The 13019-nt window shown below is 46.5% G+C and overlaps 1 protein-coding gene across 3 annotated transcripts in view; it reads right to left on the bottom strand.

Moving 5' to 3' along the window:
• ORC4 (origin recognition complex subunit 4) overlaps window positions 1-13019 on the bottom strand; it is a 1582358-nt gene that overhangs the window by 1305235 nt on the left and 264104 nt on the right. The gene's annotated exons all lie outside the window — the stretch shown is intronic.

Genomic DNA, 13019 nt, shown 5'->3' with positions numbered 1-13019 from the left:
CATTGAAGAAACAAATTGAGCAATATGGAGGCTGCAGTCTGAGACCACTAAAGAAAATATATAACGTTAAGTTAACCACAGTTGTTTTGTAAGGCTGTGAGATCTGGTCTGTAAAAACATGGAGGCCATTTATAGAGAGCAAATGTCTAAAAAGGTTGCTTGATGTGCCTAGTAGTCTGCTGGTGGAATATATAAGAGCAGAGCTAGGGCTGAGATCAATGCAGTCTAGAGTGTTCCAGCAAATCCAGCTATAATATATAAAAGACAAATTGGCACGAACTGACACAGTGAGAAACTAAATTAAGGAATTATTCACCCTTTGTATTACAAAAGGTTTTCTCCTACTTTGACCACCTAGTGCTCTGTAAACAATAACGTTTGTCTATGCATGAGATGAATGTATACAAAGCCTCCATTAGGTCAATCAAAGGTTAATATAAGTACCAGATATCGTGCTTGGTACTACTTACCATTTGTGCCCAAACTGTGATAGATTCCAAAATATGTGAAGGAATCTTCTTGTCCGTTGATAAGACTTAATTATTTTTTGTTAAAGTGTAATAATTTGCCAACACTTAAAGGAAGGGGGGGGCTTGGTTGAATTGTCAGGAGTGGATTTGTGGAATATGTAATAGTATTGTAGTATTGTGCGGTGGAAACAAACATACTATTAGATTGTATAATCCACCCTCTCTTCCTCTACCACTCTTGTCCCACCGGAGGCGTCTCTCCTACTTTGCCCCATTCACACCCAACAATGTTTCTATACAAGTCTGATCTATGAAAGTCTTGTCAAAGCAGCTTCTCCCCTGCTCATCCAGAACCATCAAGGACCACATCAACACCCTTGCTCCAGCCTATGTCGATTTCTACAATCACTCCTTTGCCACTGGAACTTTCCGCTCCCTCCTTAAGCACACTTGTGCACCCTCTTCTAAAAAAGCCTTTCGGCTGATCCTTCCTCTGCGGCTAACTATTGCCCGCTCTCCATCCATCTCCATCATTTCTTTCCTGGGCAAACTCTTGGAAAAGCTGGCCATCTCCCAGCTTAATCTACATACTGAATTCATGACCACCAGTCTGGCTCAAGAGCTGCCAGAAGCACAGAAACTGGTCTCCTGAACACCTGTGAAGACTTCCTCTCCAATCTTGAATATAATCTCCCTTCTGTACTCTTTCTCCTCCATCTATCCTCTACTTTTGACACGGTCAACCATGCACCCTGACAACCTTGGTATTACCGATCAGGCCCTAGCCTGGTTGACCTCCTTTCTCACTGACTACTCTCCTCCAACTGGGCTCTTTCTTCTCTTCCATCTCTCTTTCTACTTAGGGTGTTCCCCAGGGTTCTAACCTCTTTCCCTGGCACCTCTTGCCCACCGCATAGCTACTTTCTGCTCCAATTTTCAATGTTATACAGATGACCCTCAGCACTCTTTCAGGCTCCCCTCAACCACCTCTGCTTCTTCTCTCATACCAGACTGTGACCGGAATTCAGGAATGCTATGGCGCCAATGATCTCTGTCTTAATGCCAGTAAGACTGAGATCCTCCTCATTGGGACACCCACTCCCTCCTACCATCTCTCTCTCTCGCCACTCACTGTGGGACCTCTTCCTGCTCTAAGAAGTCAAACTACCAGCTGCATCTCCTCAGAGGTATTCTTCCTTTTCTCCCTTTCCCGAGAGGCTCACTGTCTCCAGGGCTCTGGTCCTCTCTAGGCTGGACTAGTGCAACAACCTCTTTATATATCTTCCTGCCTCTACTCTGACATTTACAACTAATCCAGAACAGGACTGCAAGACTTTTCCTTGGCCTCAAACACAGGGACTGCATCTCTACAGCTCTGAAATCTCCTAACTGGCTCACTGTGGCGGCAAAGATCAAGTTCAAGACCCTCTGCATCGCCCACAAGGCTTTCTGAGGCCTGGGACTGCTCTACCTCCAACTTTAATCTTCCAAAACATCTTCCTTCTTGAGCTCTCCGATCATCCACCTCCAACTCTCTGAGGGTCAGACGCTTCTCCAAGCAGAGAGTTGGGGGCAGATATATTTCCTGAGATGCGGCCTCCCTCTGGTACAGCCTCCCTGACTCAAACCTGAGCAGAACCACGTCTGGTTCCAGAAGCAATTCAAGACCTTACTTCTTGCATCCGCTTCCGCTTTCTCTCCCCTGCACCTGACTGCTCTGTGCAATGGTCACCCTCTGAACTCAGGCCTGGGCTACCTGCATGTCCAGTTGCCCTTGCACTGCCTCCAGGCTCCTCAGCACTTAAGTGTCTGTATCTGCAACCCTACAGGCCCTTCTCTCTGCACTTATGAGCCACGGGCTGGCTGCACTTGTGAGTTAACTGCACTCCCCCCTTCCCCTGCCTCCTGGCACTTCTCCCGTTCCCTCTTCCATGAACTTGCGCAATCTGAATGACACAAATCCTAGTAAGATAATTATTTTTGTCCTTCCTTGGTTTCCCCTTCCTTGTCTTGTCGCGCCTAGAAACACTTGTGTACAGGCACGTTATAAATGCATTTTATCATTTATAGGTCTGTTCCACCTGAGGCATTGTTATATGAGCAACTATGATTTCATGAATCTGGGTGTATCAAGTAATTTATGGTATATACTGATGAGGGGGGGGGAGATCAATTGGTTATTATAATAATAATCAAAATGTGGTATGAAATAAGGAAAATGTTTCAAGAGTGTGAAAAGGGACTTGGATGCAAAATGCTTTGTATTCTTTTCTGTCTTTGTATTCTTCTTGATGCTTTATGCTCTATGTTCCTATAGGTTTTGCATGAAGATCATGTTGATCGTATGTAGAAATACAGTAAATAAAAACAGACATAGTATGCATAGGTAAATGCATACTTTCCAAAGGCCTATTTGGCGCAAGCCCTACATGGGAATCATACCAAACTAGTTATCATACTGTGATGAATTTGATGCAGTAGCCTCTCCACATGTTGTCAGGGGACGGCAGCCACTACCCAATCCTGACCCTGGAGGTGGCTATGCGGGGGAGGATCACATGGGAAGAGGCATCCATCAGGGGCAAGGACAGGCATCAGACGAGACATGGTATCCCCCCTTTACTTTCAGGGATACCCCCTCAATACCCCATGCCTTAATGGCATATTTGGATAAACCTCTTCCACATCCTACAAATGCTGCATAGAGAACTCATGAACAATTTAAATGTATTGTATTGACACAACATGTACCGAGACGAGGAAGAGGACTACAAGGCCCCCTTCTAGACTTCCAAGCCAATATTCTACGCCTCTTCGGTAGTAACCTCTAAACTAACACCAGAACCATTCTCCTAGGAGATTTCAACCTCAGCTTCAACGACACAAAAGACAAACAAGGTAAAGCCTTTGCTAAGTCTCTCCTTTAACTAGGATTCATTCAAAAAGTGGACTCCCCAACCCACAAAGGACGTATATTGGACTGGTTAGTGGATCCCAACGGTGGCGTTGACATCAGCTCCAACACCCCACGCCCATGGACTGACCATCACCTCCTCCACTTCCACATACCTTCCAGAGTAGAAACTCAACAAAACACTCCTATGCCTGCCGCCATAGCCAGATCTAAAAAACTGCTCACCAAGGACAGAATTCTCCCCCTCCTTGAAGCATCAGCATTAGCATTAAAACTCTCCAACAACCCCACAGAACTGGTGGAGCTCTACAACACCATTCTCAAAGAATCGGTAGACGCCATCACCCCACTAGAGAATAAAAGAGCAAAAAGTATCAAACAAGCCAACTCCTGGTATATTCAAGACCTACTTGATTTGAAAGCACTTGAGAGGTAAGCCCTGAAAAAAAGGGCAATCATGCCCCTCTTCCACCACACGCGACTCCTACCTCAAAATAGGCAAACAATACAAAAACACCATTGCTGCTGCAAAAGCCGCCGCCTACGACATCAGAATTGACAAAGCAAAATCCCAATCCAAGGAATTGTTTGCCATCTTCAATGAACTGATCACCCACCCCCCCATCCACACATCTAAAGGATGAGAAATGGTGTAACGACATCCAACACGCAATGCTAGACAAAATTAACCTACTCCAGGAAAGAAATTAAAGCTAATTTCAACAACTTGCCCAAGGCTGCGCCTCCAATACTCACTGGCCAAGCTAAATCCTCCGACCCTTCCTGACTTAAGACACCAGATATCTTTTGCCTTCAGAGAAGTAACCATACCCGAGGTCTTACTAATCATGAAACACATAAAAGCATTGCTGTGTACAGGTGAAATTTGCCCATCAAGCATAATCAAAGACTGTGCGGTAGCATTAGCTCCCTTCATTACAGCCTTTATTAATGCCTCTCACCTCTGGCATGGTACCCTCCTCCCTCAACGAAGCATGGGTCCGGCCTCTGCTAAAAAAGCCTACGCTTGACCCAGACTCCCCAAACAACTATAGGCCGATCAACACGGTGCCTTTCCTGCTGAAAATCTTGAACAAGGCTGCATATCTACCCATCCAGTCCTACCTGGAAATGTACAACATCTTGGGAAAAAGGCAATCTGGTTTTCGTCCTCGGCATGGCACAGAGTCAACCCTGTCAGACCTACAAAATCAGCTACTAGAAAACATGGACAAAGGCAAGTCTGCACTTCTTTTGCTCCTCGCCCGGTCGGCAGTGTTTGACCTGGTTGAGCACAAGATCCTAGGAAAACACCACAGACTCCGCCCACTTCACTCAAGAAGCTACCATCTGGATAACATCCTTTCTGGAGGGCCGAGCCATGAGGGTCTTCTCAGAAGAGGCATGAGCCGCTTAATCCCCGATTGGTTGTGGGGTGCCACAAAGCTCGTGCACCTCCCCTATCCTCTAGAACCTCTCCACCTTACCTTTATTCAATGACCTGGAAGAATTCGGCATAACCATCACCAATTATGCCGACGATACACACATTCTTCTCCCACTATCTGGTGACTACGAGCATGACCTCAAAACCCTACAGCATACATATGCAATCATTCAGGCCTGGATGGCAGCCAATGGCCTTTGTCTCAACGGGGACAAAACGGAAATCCTACTGGTAGGCTCCAAGGCGACCCTAAAAAAACTAGACAGAAAATACTGCAACTTCCAAATAGAAAACACTGTAATCGCAGTATCGACTGGAGTAAAAACATGGGAGTCTTCTTGGATTCCACACTATCCATGGATAGACAAGTTAGTTATATCTCGTCATCAGCATCACTTACAACTAAAATCAATGCTGTCAAACCTCACCTCTCCTCTAAAAATGGCCTCAATATTGCCAGAGCCACCATAGGTGCAAAATTGGACTACTGTAATGTCCGCCTTCTAGGTACTTCCTCCAAAAACATTAAACAGACTACAAATAGCACAAAACAATGCTATTAGAGCCGCTCTCAGCATCCCCAAGAGAGCATATCTCTCAGGCAAGACAAGACGCCCACTGGCTCCCCATCAAAGAGCGCATACTGTTCAAAGCACTCACAGACGTCTATCTCAGTCGCCACCCCTCTAACTAGTCGAACAAATACACCAAGCACCTACCCTCAGGCCTAAACGTGACCTATATTTACACCAACTCACAATCCCTGCCTTTAACAGAGCCAAAGCTGGAGGCTCATGTTTTGAAGTGCTAGCGCCAAAATTCTGGAACTCGCTACAACTCAAACTTAGAAAAGAAACTTCTCTCATGGCTTTCAGAAAGGCATTGAAAACCATACGTTTTAAGTAGACCACACCTTCTCTGTGGTTTCCTAACCATTTAACATGTATAATATGTATTGTATTGTATTGTTCATGTACTGAACATATACACTGCATGTTAACCTGCTTAAGTAATATCTGCTCCTGTGTAACCTGCACCAAAGTGTATATTCTGCAACAGCACCACGATGCCCTAGGGCAGTTGTGCGCTTTATAAATGGAAATAAATAAATGAGCAAGAGTACGAACCATAACGTGCTAGTGTTTGGGATCATGCGATTGGTCCAGGACACCTTCCAGCTTGGAGGAGGGAGTTTAAATCAGCTACTGTGAGAAGATGAAAGGACCTTTCTTTTCCAAGCATCGGCTTGGAAGCTGGCAAGAGATGTGGTGCGCAGAGCAGACTGTGTCCTAACCTGGAGGAGAAGCCCGAAGGCAGGTGAGTGGAGGCAGGGAGAGAGAGGGAGGGAGCCGACCACTGCACTCTGCGTCGCTCGGACAGACCAAGAGGCGGGGGGAACCAGAAGCCGTGGCTGAAGAGCGCTGTCAGAGGGAGAGGAAGTGAAGAGGCGAGCTGCGGACCAGCCGCGTGATACAGCAGTGCCGATTAACCAGAGAAGCGCCTGAAGACTAAGGAAGTCGCAGCAGGAACTGAAAGCAAAGATGGGTTTCATTTAAATGCGTGGAGCGAGAATGCTTCATGACGTTGACTGGGGAAACCGTTCCAGACCAGCAGACAGCAAGGCAAGTACATGAACGAATGCGAGTGGCTTGAGGGAACGTAGAAGTTGTCAGTGAACCCAAAGGGGAGAATAGGACGCCAAAGTGGAGGCAAAGCGACTTTGCACCCAAAATGAGGTGCTATGTCCATAATTAAAGCATTCTTGTCCCAAATAAATGTTCTTGCTTACTGTTATTCATGAGCCTGGCCAAAGGCGCCAGGACCGTGTCCATCCGGGTCCCCTGTGTATGTGGCCCTTTAATGTTTGCATTCTTGGTCCGATGACCATGACACTAATATTACCAACACTCAACTCCCTTCCAGAGTCAAATGATGCCACTATCCTAGTCAACGAATATAACAAAATCTTATCTGAAGCCGTAGACTCCATCGCCCCACTAAAAACTAGAAAAAGTAAACCCAAAATGCATCTGAACACCTGGTTCACCCCACACTTTAAAACTCTGAGAAAGGAAAAGAGAAAATGCAAATCGTTATGGAGGCAACTACCATCAGATGACAATAGTTCCAACCTTAAGACTATATCTACCCGTTATAAGAATGAAATACTTCTTGCCAAACAAGATACCTACAATAAGAGAATTATGCAGGCTAATTCTAGTAAAATCCTAATGGAACTCGTAACACCGATCCCCGTGCCAGTGCCAGATAACTGCACAAAGGACAAAAATTGGTGTACAATATACAAAAAGCTTTAGCTAACAAAGTAGCATCCCTCCGGGACAAGATTGCTATTAAAAAAGCCAACCTCCTCAATACGACCCCACAATTCTGCAAACATACGCCTTCACTCAAACCTTCACCCCGCTTTAGCTTCTCTAAAGTCTCTATCCTTGAGGTCGAGAAAGTCATCCTCAACCTCAAACCCTCAAACTGCCAGGGCGACAACTGCCCAGCCCAAATCATTAAAGATGCAGCCAGAGACCTATCAGCATTGAACTCTAAGCTAATCAACAGTTCTTTCTCCACTGGCACCATCCCTAGTAATTAAGGAATCATGGGTACTCCCCCCCCCCTCCTTAAAAGATGATCACTAGATCCAACAATACCTAGCAACTACAGACCGAGCACCACAGTGTATTATGTACCTCCCATGTTACCCCTCCCCAAGAAATGCTCCCAGATGCCCTTGGGCCAGGCACGCAATACAAATAAAATAGATACAAATACAGTACCTAAACTGCTTAAAATCTTAGATAGGGTAGCATACCTCCAAATTCAGAAGTACCTAGAACAGAATCAACTATTAGGAGTCCGTCAATCAGGCTTTAGGCCCCAACATGGGACTGAAACAGCGCTGATCGACGTCAAGGCACAAATCGACGCACTTAATGACAATGGAAAAACTTCATTGCTACTTCTACTTGATCTTTCGGCTGCATTCGATTTGGTGGACCACAATGTCCTCTGTAACCACTTGGACTCAGCCGCACACTTCTCTCAGGAGGCCATAGGCTGGACACAATCCTTCCGGAATAATAGGAGTGTTAGGGAGAATTCTCTCTTTAGGCTGAATTTCCTAACCTAGTGAGTCCCCCAGCAGCTTTGCTGGATTTCTGGAGTGTGTTTTTTTTTCCTCCTGCCAAGAGTGAGACTCTTTTCCTCCCACTCTTGGACATGATTTATGGTATTCCTTTGACTCGTAATGTGTTTTATGGGCTATGGGGTCCTTTACTCCATAGGGTCTCATGCGTTTTTCCTATGTGTGTTACACAGCACCCTCCGTGCAGTAACACGGGTGTCATAATGACACCCCACCATAGACTCCATACCCTGGGACTGACTGCTGTCTCCCAGGGCATGTAAAGTCACCATTGGCTTTACTAGTCCCAAATTATTAACAGAAGCCAGTACAAACCATCATATTGTGGACGTACTGGTCAGGGCAATTCGATTGTCCCGGGGTCTGTTAGTCGAGGGGGCACGTCTCCGTCCCCCCTGATCGAGTTTTGGCTGGTGGCAGTGGAAACTACTTTTTATATTCGACCGCAAATATTTTCCTATGGGATTTTCCCATTGTTCGAGGCTACCAGCTTTCATTATTTCATTCTCATAGCCTCGAACATACCGCCGGTTTATTTAATGAATATTAATTCTCCAGTTGGTATTTTTTGCCAAGACTCGATTCTAAAATGGCGTTTGTGTTCTCGTCTGTGACTCCAACCCAAGTCGAGCCCTTTGTTCCACTTTTTGGCGGGCTTCTCCACAGAAGCCTCCAAAAGTGGTGCCACTCTGTCTGGGTACCACAGGAGGTGTGGGAGGGGGTTTAGGCACCCTGGACTGAGTTGCCGTGGTAACTCAAGTCGCACTCTGTCCTGATTGGCCCAAGTGGGGAGCCGGCCGGCTCACCACTTGGCATGTTTGAGTGACAGCTAGGCTGAGTGAATGGGGGTTTTCTGCATAAAAGCAGGGCTTTGGGGACTGGAACTTCATAAGTCGCCACAGGACCTGAGAATCCGACAAGGGAGAAGCTGACCCGACCTACCACGACGACACCACCGGTGGAGCCCTGCGGAACCGACTCACCACTTCCCGACGACAGAAAAGATCTCCTGGCTGGAGAGGCTTCTTCCCCCGACTGGTGGGCACAACCAGTTTACCTTTCTTTCTTCGCACCCCAGCCCGGTTTGTGGTCGAACTGCCCGTGCCAAGCACCCCGGCGGCCGGATAGCCACTCACCACTGAACCGCGAATCAACGGACTGCTCCTTGTACCTGAGAAACTCTACGGCTGGTTTCTTCCCTGGCAGTGCAACGGGCCCGTCTTCCTCCACGACGAGATCCTCTCTTCCACCGGACGAAGCACCGACTTGCACCCGCTGCCAGGAACAACTGCCCCCGCTGGAGCGTTCTCACCATTTTAAGGTACCGTTTCCGCCAGGCGTCCCTTTCTAAAGATTGCAACAAGGTAATAATAACTCCTTAACCTTCTGGACTGGGCTGGCCGCCTTGACCCTCTAACTGGTCCCTTTTCTTTGATCCAACTTCTTTTTGAACCATTACAAGACTTTTGTGCACTGCAACCGTGTGACCTTGGACACATTTCGTTTGGATCCTCTTAAAGCGGATCCGGCCTACTAACTCTGAATTCACGGTTTTACTTTGCCTTCCTCTCTTGCTATGTTCTTGTAAAAGTGTTGGGATCTGTTTCAATTTGCTCTCTGCTTTTCTCTCCCTTTTTAAAAACGAACTATTAGAGTGCCATCTACGTTAAGCGCTCACCTCTGTCTGAAAATAAGTGGGGCTTTACTAAGACTTGTCTAATATTCTTTTAAGGGAGTGTATATCTTTCAGTGACCGTGTTTTTGAATTGCTTACTATTAGTGCCTGTGTGTTTTTCTAGATGTGGTTTTAAATAAATAATTATATCTCTTTTACACCAAGCCCTGGTCAGTGTTTACTTGTTCTATTGTGTGCTCTTGACCTATTGTGAATACTCTGTATACTGCCTAACTCTTCTTGAGGGAAGTCTGACTGCTCAGCCACAGCTACCAAGTGAATCTGTGTGGTACAGACTGCTACCAAGTGGGTTTACTGCCAAACACCTGTAGTCCTAAATCTTTTGCAGTTGTTCCAGAGGGAACTGCACAGGTTTATGCCTAACAAGGACCATGCAAGTCTTCTCGCCATCATCTGACAATCCTATCCCCATCACTTGTGGGGTGCCACTGGGCTCATGTGTCTCCCCCACACTGTATAACATATTCACTAAGCCCCTTTACAATGATCTGGACGGTCTTGGTATCACCTACACCAACTATGCAGATGATACCCAGATCCTCATACCACTTACGGGATATTACGACAAGGATTTGGCCTTGGTGAATAGAATCTACCTCATCATCCAGGCATGGATGGCTGCCCGTGGTCTATGCCTGAATGATGACAAAACTGAACTCATCATCCTTGGCACCACCCCAAATCTCAATAAACTTGTACACAATTATTCCACCTTTAACATCGATGGCAACACCATCAAAGTTGCCAAAGAGGTAAAAACATTAGGATTTTACTTCAATGCCTCCCTCACCTTTACCAAACAAGTTAACTCCATGGCCTCCGCTACTGCTTACACTAGTAAGCTAGTTAGAGCTGCTAAGCCACTCCTCTCCACGAACAGTTGCACCATTTTGGCCAGAGCTCTAATTCTGTCCAAATTGGACTATTGCAACTCACTATACTTGGGAGTATATCACTGACAAAATTCAGATTCTCCAAAACGACGCCCTTAGAGCAGCGTTAGGTATAACAAAAAAAGAACATATCAGAGATTAGGAGACAGAATAACTGGCTTACCAGCAACAATAAAATCTTACTAAAAACGGCCAACTAATTTCCTGGTGGTTCCCAGGTTTAAACTTACCAAAGTGGTCAGATGCAGCTTCCCAGTTAAAGCTGCTGAGCTCTGGAACTCCCTACCCCCTTCCCTGAAAGCAGACCAAACTTACCAGCACTTTAGGCATAATATCAACTGGATTAAAGAAAACTACTGCTAAACATGTAGTGCGTCACTCCGTTTCGCACCCTATACCTTGCATTGTATATAATTCTTTCTGTTTGTGAATATATTGTTGTTAGACTGCCCTAATTTTCCTGTGTATAATATCCTAGATTTCTTTACTTCTCGAATGTTCCTGTACAAATTATTCTTACTGCATCCTGCTGTGTATATATAGCTCGTTGCATATATCTGTACAACTCTGTAACCTAAGCTGGAAACTGTCCTGTTTCTCCTGCACCCTGATCCCGTCGGGTCTGGTGCGCATTATAAATAATAAAACAAACAAACACTCTTGACGCAATCTTCGTCAACAAAAAAACTGATCTCAACTGGTCCACCAATACAAATGCTATGGAGCGACCACCTCATCGTACCAATATGGATCCAAATACCAACCAAAGCACCCAAAACAGCTCCAAAAGCTCCCTCGATCTGGAAAAGGAACTGGAATCCTTGAAAACCATCAACCGCAAACCTGGACGGAAGCGACCTAGACGAAAAAGCAGAGCTAATGTCAGAATGCACCAAAGTATCAACTGAAAAGGATACGATATTCAAAAGGATACAGGAGGTAGGGTCTTCCGGATCCCTGTTCACCCGACTTGATAGTCGTGAAGTCAACAAAGACCTTCCAAATGATACAACCCTCTGGCTGATAAAACAGGCAGAGCGATGGATCACTGGAAAGGGCGTGGGTAAGGTATAGTAATCCAGCCTAGGACAAATTAAAGTATCATGAATAACTGCTCCAACCTGAGTATGATGAGTTAGATAATGACAGGAATGATCACACTGACCTGTATCACTGGGTAGAACAATCCAGAAGCCTCTTGATGGATTTGAATTGAAGAACAAAACGACAGGGAAGGGAAAATTAGTAAGGGAGACTTATCCCGGACGGAACGAGGCTCACGCTAGATACGGGTTGAATTCACCACAGGATAGCGTCCAAAGTTCAGTTCAAAGTCACTTCCAATAATCCTTGAAAGGCTTCCTTCCCACTTAGGGATCAATCCTTCTGTTAATTCCACAGATGCAGGAGTTAGAAGAAAATAGCGTTCGAAGACAATGTGAGCGTGTGGATTTACACGCGGGCAGGAATCGCGCAGCCTGGGCCAGCCGCGTGTGAAGACAGCGTGCGCGTGTGAATTTACACGCGGGCAGGGTTCGCGCAGCCTTGGCCAGCCGCGTATGAAGACAAAGAGCGCGTGTGGATTTTACACGCGGGCAGGATTCACGCAGCCTGGGCCGGCCGCACTTGAAGACGAAGAGCGCGTGTGGATTTTACACGCGGGCAGGATTCACGCAGCCTTGGCCAGCCGCGTATGAAGACAAAGAGCGCGTGTGGATTTTACACGCGGGCAGGATTCACGCAGCCTTGGCCAGCCGCGTATGAAGACAAAGAGCGCGTGTGGATTTTACACGCGGGCAGGATTCACGCAGTCTTGGCCAGCCGCGTATGAAGACAAAGAGCGCGTGTGGATTTTACACGCGGGCAGGATTCACGCAGCCTTGGCCAGCCGCGTATGAAGACAAAGAGCGCGTGTGGATTTTACACGCGGGCAGGATTCACGCAGTCTTGGCCAGCCGCGTATGAAGACAAAGAGCGCGTGTGGATTTTACACGCGGGCAGGATTCACGCAGCCTTGGCCAGCCGCGTATGAAGACAAAGAGCGCGTGTGGATTATCACGCGAAGGGATAGCTCCAGGAATCAGCGTGTGGCGGAACACACGCTATCGAAGGCCCAAAAGTAGCTGTAGGAATATACCAGGATGTAGATCAGAGGTTCAGCTACACGACGCCAATAGAGACGATCAGAAGCAGCGAGTGAAGTTTCTACGCAGCTTAAATACGTGATACCGTATTTCACGTGACGAAGCAAAAGTCACGTGAAGTTAGCGACGTGAAAAGTGTAAACGTCGTTTTCCCGGTAACGTATCGAATAGCCTCCATTTGGAGTAGAACGGTCTAGCTGTTCTACGAGCGTAGCGTCCAGCATGCATGACAGTGCCATCCCCCAAAGGGACAACCTCTCCCCTTCTTGTGTGGAAGCGCTTCAATAAAGCA

This window comes from Ambystoma mexicanum, chromosome 9, assembly GCF_040938575.1.
Source record: "Ambystoma mexicanum isolate Mex_15411 chromosome 9, UKY_AmexF1_1, whole genome shotgun sequence".
NCBI lineage: Eukaryota > Metazoa > Chordata > Amphibia > Caudata > Ambystomatidae > Ambystoma > Ambystoma mexicanum.
Note: the sequence above shows the minus strand (reverse complement) of the source record. Positions and strands in the feature narration are given on the sequence as shown.